We start from the raw sequence: 14613 nt of genomic DNA on the forward strand, positions 1-14613 counted from the left end.
CCACCATGCCTACTTCCTTCAGCTCTTCCTGCATTTGCCCCAGGCACACAATGCACAGGTGAGTTCTACAAGGTTCCTCAGAAGCTTTTCCCCACATACCCCTACCCGAGGTACCTAAGCAAGCATCAAATCTTTCTTCAATGACTCAGATTGTTTCAGCTAATTTTATCTCAAGGGACTGTCAAACATTTTCCTTCTTGAAAAATCTGCTCCTCTTAGATTGATGGCAAGGTTTCCATGACCCTAGTTTGCAGAGATAGCAGAAGCCCCGAGGGGCTCTAGCATGACTGCTCTGCAGGTCTGTGGAGCCCACTTCCAGGCAGGAGCTGAGGCTGGGAACAAAAGACTTAGGACTGCTGACTGCTGCTTCCCCTACTTTGGCTCTGGGAGGGATACATGTGTTATTCATTACATAACATTAAGGGTGCTTCAAAATTTGGTTCAAGTGGTGATTTATTTAGGAAAATGTCATCCATTTTTTAAAGTACATATTGATTTGTTATCTCTAGTTCCCAATGCCAATTCATAAGCATTTATTTGTTTTAATGGAAACTTTCTCAGTTGTTCTTGTGGCTATCTAATGAAAGCTAACTGTCAAGTTCTTTTGTTCTCTAGGATTGCATTTAATGATGCCCAAGGGGGAAAATATTGCTCTGAGCTCATTTTTTCAAAGTATATGTTTTTACAGAACTTTTGGGTGTTCATATCATTCTGTTAAGAACCATTTAAAGCCAGGGTTGAGCACTGGACACCACAGTGTGGCAGAATGTTTGGTGCTCATTAAGCTAGGAACACTGAATCTTTGGTGTATGACTTTAATTTGCTTAGGTGAGGATGAAAAGGAAAGAGATAAAGTCATGATTTCCATCTTTTACATTATTCTATCAGAAAGGTTTGAAAAGATTCCTGAAAAAATTATAGAATGTTCCATTCTTAGCAATCTCCAAGAAGAAAGGCCCATATCCCAGCTTATGGATCCCAATTTGTTTCAAGGAATTAAGAGCCTTCTGAAACCACCTCAGATTACACACCTTTCAAAGTAACACTGGGAAGCTATTTGTCTTTGTTGTTTTCAATTCTCATGAGTATACTATGAGGTTCCCCCTAAAGTCATGTGATGTGCAATATAATCTCTCTAAAAACTGGACACGAGGCCGACAAGGGGGCTCAGATTTCTGTTAAGAAACATTAAAGAGATTTCTGAACTCATAATTGCTACCCTTCCTATACATGGCCTTATTCAAAATGCAGATTCTAAAAAGAGGTTTTTTTAGCAGCACAAAGGGATTACTGTTGATATTTTAAATGAATCAATGTATACTTTAAAATATCATTGATTCTAATTTTGAATGTGCTAAATATCACATTACTCTTTGAGGTTCCCAGTGATTTTTAAGTATATAGAATCCTCAGGGAAAGGGATTTGAAGAATCTGAGAGGTTATGCTTTGTGGTAATCAGAATGAATTATCTTTGAGATTCTATAAAATCAAAAGCCTGTTTTTGCAATTTTTAAAACTAATAATTATCCAAAAATATTTATTTAAACCTGAGAGTTGTAATACTTACCTCCTTCAGACCATTCTATGGCTACATATTTGTAAGAGGCACTGCATTTACCACTACCATTGATACTACTTATTGAGCATACTGCATATGGAAAAAAATTCATTTGTCATGGCAACTCTAAGAGGAAGTATTGAAGTTTTTCAGTCCCACAAATGAGAAAACTAAGGGTTAGCATGCCAAGGTGGCTTAGCTGACATTACCTGGGCTGGTAGTGACAGGACTCCTATGGCTCCAAGCTTGTGAGCCAAGGAAGTTTCTTTCCCAGCATCACATCTCACTTTCTGTGAAGCCAATGGAAAGGACATTGAATGCCAATTCATGGTGTGATCACCGTTTTCATTTAGACCAATCTTAGCTTAACATTATGTTTAAGTATGGTAGAATGATGCATCTATTAGTATCCACTCATTCTATAAGCCCGAAGTAAGTGTCTATAGTTTCTAATCACCCTTCTGCAGTGTTCAGAGAGGATAGTTTTTAATCTCTGTTTGTTTAGACTGGTATGTAGTCCTATGACATAAATAAATAATACACAAACTAATAAATAATAAACATCATACTACACAGGATGTTGAAAGTTACACATTCTAAGTTACTAAGAGAACAGATATCTCTGTGTTCATAGAGCATGCATCACTGTAGGCCTGGCATATTTGACCAACAAGATGTCCATGCAGTCATCAAGGAAGACTGTGGTTAGGGATAAACTCAGAGATGCCACAGAGAGATGGCTGACATATTGCCTTCAGCTAGTAGTGAGGCCTTTGGGAGATATAAGGAAGGGAATGGAATTATATAAGAATCAATCTGGATGCCATGTTGAGGATAAAGTGTGAAGAACTTGTAATCAAAGAGGTTATCAACTTATTTTTTGTCAAATTCCAGGCGAGACTACCATGGTGACCTAGCAGATACTTTAAATTCATCTATTCTAAGATGAGCGTGTAAGGTCTCCCATCCCACTGTTTTATTTTTTAAATGTTATACTTACACTTCAGCATACCAGGTCTTAAAGCTAAATGAATTGGTAATTACCTGCCTGCAGAATAGTCACAACATTATTTATAGACTGAAAGGGGCCAGTGGCTTGCAGTAGTGGTGCCACAGGGAAAATGACTGAATCCAAATGATTTCTGAGACACTTCCATCAGATAAAAAGACTCTCCCTGGAACTCTCATTGGAGTTGGTAGCAATGCTTACATCGATTCAACTCCCAGAACAGTTGTCAGCTCTTTCGAGAGACAGGTACATTCATTGCTCAACGTCAAATACAAGTAAACAATGATTCTCTTTTCCCTGATTGTTTAAAAGGAAAATTATATATATATATATATATATAATATATATATATATATATTATATGAGTGTGTGTGTTTGCAAAATATCACATATATATTTCTATCAATTTACTCATACGGTTGGAATTCATAAAAAAATTTTACTAACTGTGTGTAACCTCAAGCATATGGCTTAAACCTTGCTTCTGCTTATTTTTCTAAGAAATGGAGAAAATAATAATAATGTGAGCTGATCTCTATATGAGACATGGTGCATGGTACATGCAAAACAAATATAATTTATTATAAGGCATCATTGGACACTTCAAAGAAAACATCTTGATTAATATATAAAATCATTTGGTAAAATTTAATAATGGGCTGATTGCTTCTCTTTTAATTACAGTCTCTGCCATAAACCAAAAGACTTACAGGTTTTTTTTCTAAGCAACCTGGTAATCTTTTGCCTTTTGCAAAGAAAAGAACATTTTCCTACTCAAAATTAATTTATTGGAACTTAATAAGGCCTCTTATCAACAAGATGATTTCACATGAGTGTTGGAGCATAAGTACTGTCCAGTCATAAAGACAGTGATTGCAATGGCAAGAATCCCATCTCCAAGAAAAAGTATGAAAACCAGTTAACCCAGGACATGTTTAGACAACAGATAATTTCTGTATTCCTTCTACCTAGTATCACTTGAGCCTTCTGTTGGAAAATAACTCTTCCTTTGTTTACGCAGCTCAGAGTACTATTTCTAAAGAAAATATAACTCAAAAAACAGATTCTTGCCATATTGTAATTAGTTGCAATTCATTAAAAGGTTTTTTGTTTGTTTTTCTGTTTGTATAAATAAGTCTACCCAAAACAATAGGAAATGCCTGAGACCACATATTTACATGTGAACTCAAAAGTCACAGGAACATATTTATAAATTTGCATGCATTTCTGTTATAAATACCTATATATCCCACAAAGCATTATTATTACTTTATATGTAATGTGTCATAAGTATTTAGTAATGTCTTTAACATTATTCTCAAAATATAAAAAAGAAAAATAGCTAAGCAGCAACAGAAGATTGAGTGTGAATGATAGATGTGTTCACATGAGACAAAAACCAAACCTAGTACCCTAAAACCATGATGAGAAAGGAGGCCACGTCCTGTCCATGAGACCCGCCCACGTACATGACTATCTGTTTTTTCTTTCAATTACTGTTGCAGCCTGAGCCAAAGGATTCTGGGTTTGAACAAAACTGCAGAGAAACTGCTGTTTGGGGAATCGATTTCATACTCTGGAGAAAAGCCCCCAAAAGCCAAAGCCTTGGTCTCCTGCAAGGCATGAGGCTTTGAGGCATATTTTATAGTGTGGGAATGATTTCACACTGACATGCAGGCACTGTGGAGAGAAAGGAAAAGCATTTTCCCGTGAGCTGGCTGAAACTGCAGTAATCTGATGCTTTCATGAATCCATCAGATATGGCATCCTGTTCTTCACATCACTTTCTCTCCTAGATGATTAGGCTCCCTTACCAAAGGGATTTGAGTTTCAAAGACAGCAAAAGTTAAGACAGCTCTGTTCCAACAGCCAGATTTTGTGCCTTTTAGTCAGCCTGGGTGCCCTGCTCACTTTGGTGAAGTCTAGTTGTTCTCTTTGTGAAAGAGCAACAATTTGAAGTATGGAAATGTAAACAGAACACTCTTTCACCCAAGAGGTTTTGTTTATGGAAAAGTGTTATTTCTAAAAATAATGGTCCCTTTTCAGTGGGTGCTGTTGAGCTGATGGCTCTGGAGACCTTTGGCATCTGTCATCTTTAGCAGATGTCTTAGCATACCTGAAGTTCCCATGCCACTTAGGAAATAGAGCACACAGGATAAAGCATTGCAGCTAAGCACTGACTTTCTAAACTTGCTCCTCCAGCTCTCTAGCTCTCCAGCCCTCCAGCCCTCCAGCCCTCTACCCCTCCAGCCTTCCAGCCCTCCAGCCCTCCAGCCCTCCAGCCTTCCAGCCTTCCAGCCCTCTAGCCCTCCAGCCCTCCAGCCCTCCAACCCTCCAGTCCTCTAGCCCTCCAGCCTTCCACCCTCCAGCCCTCCAGCCCTCCAGCTCCAGCTCCAGCCTCCAGCCCTCCAGCCCTCCAGCCCTCCAGCCCTCCAGCCCTCCAGCCCTCCAGCCCTCTAGTCTTCTAGCCCTCCAGCTCTCCAGCCCTCCAGCCCTCTAGTCTTCTAGCCCTCCAGCTCTCCAGCCCTCCAGCCCTCCAGCCCCCCAACTCCTCAACCCCCCCCAGCCCTCCAACCCTTCAGCTTTCCATGCTATGAGACAGACAAATCTTAGTGTCAATTACTGGCTTGCAATGAGTATAATCTAATTGAGTGTTTATCAATAAAGACATTCAAAGTGATTAAACATATGGTACTAATGATTTAAAATTATTTCTCTCTTTAGAACTTCTCCAATTTTACATATGTCTGGATACCTTTATGATTTTCCAGAAACATATTAAGTCACAGAGCCTTTCTTTTGTATAACATCAAGAAGAATCTTATGCCCAATGAATGTGCTTTCGGATATACTATTAAATAAATCCATGCACTTAAACACAGTTGAATAATAGTGCAAAAATGTTTCTGTATATTAATCATTCAGCAAGATAGAGAAAAGTCACCAAGTGCAATGGTCAAAGCAAAATTTACAACAAATTATTAGAGTAACTGCAAAATACATGTTGTTTTATAAGCTTACCTAAAATGCATTAGATAGATGATAAAAAGATAGGGATATGGAGAGATAAATGGATGGATGGATAGATAGATAGATAGATAGATAGATAAGATAGATTGAATTTTTACTACAAGGGGTGATAATGCTCCCCAAATGAGTAACTAACTAACAAAAGTCCCAGTGCCAACTATAGGAAATGTCCCTTCAGGTTGTTGGTCTGGATTCCAAGAGACTTCCAGAGCATTACAGGTGATTGCCACTGTTCTTAATCGCTCCTTCCAACTTAAAGGGAAAACTCTATTTCTGAAGACACCATACACTTCAGGCCCAAGCCTTTTGTAACTGACTTGGAAGCCTCCTCGCTGAGCACTAGCCCTCATAGTATCAGAAGGTGCTACTCAAGTAGCCAAGGGAGAAAAGGAATCTGTACTCTTACCCATCTGTAAAGTCTTTAAACTACAAAAATGACCTTTCTGGCAAGATACCCTTAATGGTGTAATAGTTGTAGTGTTGTCTGTGAGGTAACTGACAGCTGTTTAATTAGTCTTGAGTGCCACTCAATAGGAATGATTTTATGCTTGGTATTGTGAAACCAACCAACTACCCTGATGAGGTCATAGACCCTCGAGGAGTGCTAATTGTAGTCGTTTTTCTAAATCAATTTAATTTCTGATTGGATGCTAAATGTGTGAACTTATATTCACAGATACATGTTACTCTCACTCCTTATCCATAAGCTCTTTGATAGCTTTGGTGGTCACTATAGAGATGCACTACTTCTCAAAACAATGAGAATAAGTGACTGTGAGGTGCCCAGACCCAAACAGTACATCTGTAAAGGTCCAGGAACCATTAGGGAGAAGGTGGGACCAGGTCATCTGCTGAGAGATAGTGTCCCCTAGACATAACAAGTATGCTCTACCCATAGAATCTCAATAATATAGCTCCATAAGGAAGACCCTACAAAATGACAACATGGACAGCAGAGATCCCACATGATTCCATACCTAGATGAAGGGCTACACAATAAATGGCTGCTAAGGGAGGGAGAATCTGTCTGCAGGGATGAGGCTCCCTGATAGGTTATCTAACCCCAATTGCTCAGTCCTAAACACATGCATAAAAAGCAACAGTAAATGGAGTCAGTTGGTTACATATATGCACGCACATGTGTGTCTGTATGTGTGTGTGTGTGTGTGTGTGTGTGTGTGTGTGTGTGTGTGTGTGTGTGTGTGTATTCAACAATAATAATTATGAAAGAGGAGGCTGTAAACTGGAGAGGGAGTAGGGGAATGTTGAAGGACTTGGAATGGGTGAAAGAGGGGTAAAAAGTGATGTAAATACAGTACCTATGTAAGACATTCTCAAAAACTTTTTAAAATTAATCTTTTATTGCCCTGTGTCCCCTCCGGAGAAATTAAGGTCATAAATGTCTATTAATTTCATGTTAAATTCTTCCTCTACTCTGTATTTGCTTGTCTTAATTATGATGAGAATTAGAAAATTACTGAATGAGGAAAACTTAGTGAATTCTCATCTGTCTTCACTATACTAAATCTGTTAAGACCCTAAGTGAAACCCCCTGGGGCCTGTGAAAGCACACCTTCAGCGATGACATTGCAGCACACAGTACAGGAGCAAACCAAGAAGTCACTGATGCCAGTGTAACTTTTCTTCTTGTTTTGTATCTGTATGAACATTCTTAAATTTCCATTTATATCTCATGACTTCTTGAGTGTGACTTTACATTCTAGGAGGATTGAATGATTTTTATTTTGTCCTTCCTACTTTATTTCAATTTTCAAGTAACATGCATTTTATGATAAGATGTAAACTGTATATTATTATATAAAAATTATTATAATTCTCTACATTTTAGGTACTACATATTTATAGCAAAAATAGGAAAAAAATAAAAAAATTGATAACCCAAAAACTGAATTAGCTCTTTCTGTGGTAGAGATATAAAAGGTTTTTTTGGTTCTTTTTTCATTTAAAAATGTTTTACATTTTTAGTATTATTTTTAAACAACAACAACAACCAGGTTCAGAGCTTTCTTTCAGGATAGATCATAATCTCAGAGTGCATGGCTGAGGAAGCCAGATCCTTTGGGTACAACTCTTAGCTTCTACACATGTTCTCTTTATTATCTTGCTAAGTCATTTTCACTTCTAAGTCTCAGTTTTAGTGTCTTTAAAATAAAGCTAAATGCTAGATAGACCCCTGTGTGGATAATTAAGTAATTATTTTCTAAGTACCTTGATCATAGTCAGTGCTCTAAAAATATTAACTGCGACAAAAATGTTTATCTTCATGTAAACAAAAAGTTTGAATGATGGGCTCGGAAGTTACTGTATTCCAAAGAGTCTTCTAAAATAGACACAATTCAACTTTGGTGGAGTCTGTCTCCTCTGAAATACCATGGTGCACAGTGGGATTCTAATTCTGTTTAAACTTCACAGGTTTTCTTGTCACTGAACCCATTAGAAGAAAACACAGGTGGTACATTTGAAGTTAGAGCCTTAGACATGGCCTTTCTGAACAGCAATCAGTAGCAAAGGAAATAGCTGCAAGAATTGACAAATGATTCTATGTAAAATAAAATAAATCTTCACAATAAACAAAACTATCAGTGGAGTTAAAGGGGCATCCTTCAGAATAGGAAAAAAATTGCCAGAAGTACCTCAGACAGGGAATTGATACCCAGAATACACAAAGAACTGCAGAAATAAGTCAAAAATACACATGCCCAGTGATGGATCAATGAAATGAAAAGACTGCTCTCTGAAAAAGAAACACAAAAGTCCAATATATATATATATATATATATATATATATATATATATATAGTGTGTATGTATGTACGTATGTATACATGCATGTATGCATGTATTAATGTTCAACATCCTAATCAATCAGTGAGATGCAAACTAAAATCACTTTGAGATTTCATCTCATCCCAGAGACATTGGTTAAGATCAAGAAAACAAATCACAACCAATGTTGGCGAGGCTGAGGGGAAAGAGGGACTTCACTGTAGGTGGGAGTATAAACTCGTGAATCCACTATGGTAATCAATATGGAGCTTTATGCAAAAATTTAAAAATAGAACTACTGTATGACCCAGCTATCCTTTACTTGGACACTGGTTTTTGGCTTGTTTGTTTCTTTTTGCTTTGATGTTGCCTATAAGGTCCCATGGAGGATGTCCTAACTCTTGTTTTCAGTGTATGCACCCAGAATTCTGTAGACAGAAAACCTTTGTGAATTCATAGATGCCCTTTGAGTCACCATTAGAGAACTCTAGGCTTCCTTTGTTCCTTTTAATATGCTTTTAGTTTTTGAAATTAAAATATAGGCACATCATTTTACCCCTTCCCTATAACTTTTCAGGGTACTGGAAATGTGGCTTGCGATCTGGTGACTCTTAAACACTCACACATCAATCCATCTCCTTCTGATGACTAGGGGGCCTGAGGAAGTGATTTTCTTAATATGGAGTATATCCAGCAGTATGCTCATTGCCTGGGAACTTATTAGAAAAACAGATTCTGGGGCTGTGCCCTACACTGACTAATCAAGAACTCTGGACCTGGCTTTTGGCAATGCCATTTTGATACTCACCACAGGTAATTCTGATACAACAGATCTACTCTGGGGGCCATGACCCAGCCCAGATGCCACAGATCAACCACTGGTCCCACCAGAAAGGGGAGCAAAGCAGAGGCATTCTGGCCAGGAGGCGAGCACCTGGCAGGCACTGACCGATGGAAGGCCCTAGCCAAGTGCAGCTGCAGCATCCAGCTGGGACATGATCCTCGGGTGGAGCCCTCATTACTAATGGAAGCTGGGTCAAGCTGAGGACACAGGGTGTGGGTGGACCCATGGAAGCATAGGTCTGAATGAAGGATGAGGAGTTAAAGAGCGAACCAAATCTGTCCTAGAGATCCGCTAATAAAGCAAAGCAGAACAAACTGACATATGTAAATTGGACCCAAGTCAGATACCCTGGTTGTCTCATCAGGACTCACCATAGGAGGCACATGAGCTCAGCCATTCAGATTTGTTTCTAAGTCTTAAATGTCCATGCCATTGGTACAGAGTTTTTCAATTTAGTGCTAGTTCCTATCCTATCATTATCCATTGAGCCCTGAGGCTTCCAGCACCAGGGAGGTTGTCAAGAACTGTGTCCTGGATAAAATTTGCTTCCTATGTCTGAGGTAGCTTCTCTGCTGCCACTGCAATGATGCTCATTACCACTCTGCTTAGCAAATGAGGTAATGGATATGAAAGTCCTATGCAAGCTTTGAATATGTGTATACATAATCTATGTTTTAACTGGTATTTCCAGTGACTGATTTTTGTGTCTAAGTGTCACCAGAACTGGATTATTTGTTTATTTTGTAAAAGGTGGTTAGAATGGTTAAAATGGGAAGGAAAGACCACGTCTGGTCAACTAGCAGTTATACAGTGGGAAGCTAATTATTATCTTTGTTATCATCTACCAGAAAGTGGAGATCATAAGACCCATGGTCGAGAATAAATAAGATGATGGACGCATTTGCATCTTGTTCCACCCATAGACTTGAGGTAATGGCCTTAGGGTTCAGCTTTGGTGTGGTCCCTTATAAGGAAGAGAAGGGGCCTCACTCCAATTGTTCTTGGGTTGCAGTCTTCTGCCCCTGGAGGCACAAGGTCTGTAATTCAGAATGCTCAGACCACAATCTAAGAGTGAGCCAGCGTGAGGCCCCTCTTCTTCCTTATAAGGGATCATTCCGCACACTGAAGCCACACCCTCAGGCCATTACCTCAAGTCTATTGGCAGAACAAGATGCCACCACACACATTACTTTTGGCACATATCAGACATACAAGTAGCTGAGAAGGGGGTCAAAGAATATTAAGTGAAAGATGAAGGTTAAGCTCTTTACCTGTGCTGAAGCCTACAGTGATCTCCCATATATTCAGAGTGACTGTAAAAGTCACCAATGTGTCCTCCAGTGCCTCTAAACCTGTTAGGAGATCCGGCCTGTGCTAATGTGCCTCTGATCCCTTACTTTCTCTGGTCACACTGGTCTCCCCAGCTTCCCCCAATGTCACCTTTGCAGTGGAGGTTTCTTGCTACATTATTTCACACACAAAGCCTTGCCATTTTGCCTACTTCTGTCTTGCTTGACTTTTCTCCTTGAATTCTCATTCTCTACCACACAATTTCTTTTTTTGTGTGTTTTGTTTTTTGAGACAGGGTTTCTCTGTGTAGCTTTGGAGCCTATCCTGGCACTCGCTCTGGAGACCAGGCTGGCCTGAACTCACAGAGATCCACCTGTCTCTGCCTCCCGAGTGCTGGGATTAAAGGCGTGCGCCACCAACGCCTGGCCACAATTTCTTTCTTTACTCATCTTATCTCCTTGATCTCTTAGATTACACCAGGTTGGCAAATTTTTCTCTTTTATTGCATTATCCTCAAGTTCAGAATGATGTTTGGCATGTGCTAAGCTCTTAACATGTTAGTTGTTGGATGATTCAAGGTGAGCACTGTACCGATTTCACTACAATTACACCTGAAGTTTATATACCTCTTTGTATTGTTATTGTTTGGATATTTTTCTTTTTAGTTAAGAACTGCATTCCTATATTTGTTCATTTTCTAAGTCATTTGGGTCAGGTGCTGAGCCAGGTGTGGAGATGTTTAAGGGGGGAGTCAGCTCTTTTTTGTTTTTTCTTTTCAATCAAATATGTCATAACATGACACAATGAGACCAGGTACATAACATCACATCAAGGCTGAATGAGGCAACCCAGTAGGAGGAAAAGTATCCATAAGCAGATAAAAGAGTCAGTGACTGTGTGCTCCCACTGTTAGGAATCCCACAAGTCACCAAGCTACTTAGCCAGAACATGTATGCAGAGGATCTAGGTCAGAACCCTACAGGCTCCTCGTGTTCACCTGGTGTTCCTGACCCTCCTGCTTCCTCCAGTCCTTCCTCGATTCTCCACAGGACCGCCTGAACTCTGCTCAACATTTGGCTGTGGACTCTGCACCTGCTCCCATCAGTTGCTGGATGAAGTTTCTCTGGTCTCTTTGATGAAGATTCTGCTAGGCTCTGGTCCCAGAACATTCTGCAGGCAGGACAAGCTGTAGGGCCAAGGTGACCTAATCCCTCCACTTGAGGCCTTGCCTGGTTACAGAAAGTGGCCGATGGCTCTGTGTCCTCTATTACTAGGAGTCTTTGCTAGAGTTACTCTCATAGATTCCTCAGAATTTTCGCTTCACTGGGTTTCCATCTTGTTCCCTATATGCCCCCCCTCCAATTCTAGTAGTTTCTCCCAGTATTTTCTCTTCTCCCAAGTTGAGTCCTCCTGTTTCCAATCCCACCCATCCCTAGTCTGCCTGTGAAATCTATTCTATATCCCTTTCCCAGGGAGATCTTTGTGTCCCCCCTTAAACCTTCTTTGTTACTTAGCCTCTCTGGGTCTGTGGAACACAGCATTGTTACCTTTTACTTCACAGTTAATATCCACTTATAAGTGAGTACATACCATGTTTGTCTTTCAGAGACTAGGTTATCTCACTCAGTCAGGATGATTTTTTTCTTCTAGTTCCATCCATTTTATTGCAAATTTCATGTTTTTTTAACAGCTGAGTAATACTCCATTGTGTAAATGTACCACATTTTCTTACTATTTTTTGCTCCAAATCAAGAGTACCCACATTTGTAAAAGAAACATTACTAAAACTTAAATCACACATCGAACCTTACATATTGATAGTGGGAGATTTCAATACCCCATTCTCAACAATGGACAGGTCATTCATACAAAAACAAAATAGAGAAATAATGGAGCTGAGAGATGTTATGATTAAATGGACCTAACAGGTATCTAAGAGAGTTTTAGCATAGAAATCTACCAGACTTTCAAATTACTCCACAAAATAGAAACAGAAAGAACAACGCCCAATTTATTTTATGAAGCCACAGTCACCCTGATACCCAAACCATACAAAGATTCAAAGAAAGAGAATTACAGACAGTAGGGAGAAATCCTGTTTAGAGGTACTGCTGACCACACATGCTTGGGGCTGGCCACAGGTACTGCTGTCTACACTGGCTTAGGCATGGTCAGAATGATATAACAAGGGTTTAAGTAGTTGGAAGGCACACATGTGGGCCTCTTTTCTCTCTTCCACCTGGCTGAGCAGACTAGGAGACATCTGGTGGGTCACTTCTGCTCCGGTGTAAAACTAGTCACTGGCTCCATTGCGTGAGTACTTTCTTAATAAACTATCTGTTATCAATCTAGTTCTGACTCCACATTGTGTTTGGCTTTAACAGACCAATTTCCCTCATGAACACTGATACAAAAATATTCAATAGAATACTTGAAAACGAAATCCAAGGACACATCAAAAAGATCATACACCATGATCAAATAGGTTTCATCCCAGAGATATAGGATGGTTCAACATACAGAAATCTGTCAATGTAATCCACTATATAAACAAACTGGAAGAAAAACCCCACATGAACATCTACATAGATGCTGAAAAAGCCTTTGACAAAATCCTACACCCCTTTACGATAAGAGTCTTAGAGAGATCAGGGATACAAAGGACATACCTAAACATAATACAGGCATTTTACATCAAGCGGATAGCCAACATCAAATTAAATGGAGAGAAACTCAAAGAAATTCCACTAAAATCATGACTAAGACAAGGCTTTCCACTCTCTCCATACCTATTCAATACAGTACTTGAAATTCTAGTAATAAGACAGCAAAAGGAGATCAGGGGGATACAAATTGGAAAGGAAGAATTCAAATTATCGCTATTTGCAGATGATGTGATAGTATACATAAGCAATCCCAAAATTTTACCAGGGAACTCCTACAACTGATAAACACCTTCAGTTAAGTGAATAGATACAAGATCAATTCAAATGAATTAGTAGCCCTCCTATCTACAAAGTATAAATAGGCTGAGAAAAAACAGGGAAAACAGTACCCATCACAATATCCACAAATAATATAAAATATCTTGAAGTAACTCTAACCAAGCAAGTGAAAGACCTGTATGATAAGTTTAAGGCTTTCAAGTCTTTGAAAAAGGAAATTGAAGGCCATATTAGAGATGGAAAGATTTCCCGTGCTTACTAATCAGTAGGATTAACATGGTAAAAATGTTCATCCTACCAAAAGCAATCTAAAGATTCAGCACAAATCCCCATCAAAATCCCAACACAGTTCTGTACAGACATTGAAAGAAAAATACTCAGCTTCATGTAACTTAGATTTTTGAATGTTCTCTAAAGCCCAGGTGCTGAGTGCTTAGTCCCAAGCCTATGGTACTACTAAAAAGTAGTGGAGCCATTAGGAGGTAGGATCTTGTGGAAGGGAGGTTGTTTATAAGGAGATTGCCCTTGTACATGCATATGGAATCCTGAGCATCTTCATTTTGCTTTGCTGTCTGGATGTGATGATGTAAGTAGGTCCCTGCTTCACCACAGTGAAATGTGTTGAACAACCACACAGTAAAACCTCTAAAACTGTGAGCCAAAACAAAACTTTTTATTCTGTAAGTTGATTATCTCAGATACTATGCTCTTTAAGAATGGAAAGCTAAATAAAGCAAGCATTTTACTTTTTACATAAATTACATTGTTTACTCCAAGAGTAAATGCCTAACAATTGTGTAAAACAGTGTGCTGATTCAGTCAATAATGCCCCCCTTTTTATTAGTGTTTTGTTGATGTTTTAGGATAGAAATATATAGTTACATATCCAGGGTATTTGACAGGGGCTTCTGGCATTTTAATTTATGATGCTGAGCAGGGCAAAGATCCTTCAGGATGGCAGATTTTTAAATAGACACCACAAAGTTAATTTGGAAAATGGTGTTCCTGTGAAGGTAGGCTCAATGCAGTTTAATTTCCAGTCTCTTGCTCAGTATAAGACCGTAATGTGTCACTCAGGAGGGTTCTTGCTTAGAGTCTTCCTTCTACACCATGCAACTCTCCTTAGTACTAACCATTCACTTCTTTGTT

Source organism: Cricetulus griseus (assembly GCF_003668045.3).
Source record: "Cricetulus griseus strain 17A/GY chromosome 1 unlocalized genomic scaffold, alternate assembly CriGri-PICRH-1.0 chr1_1, whole genome shotgun sequence".
In the NCBI taxonomy this organism is placed as follows: Eukaryota; Metazoa; Chordata; class Mammalia; order Rodentia; family Cricetidae; genus Cricetulus; species Cricetulus griseus.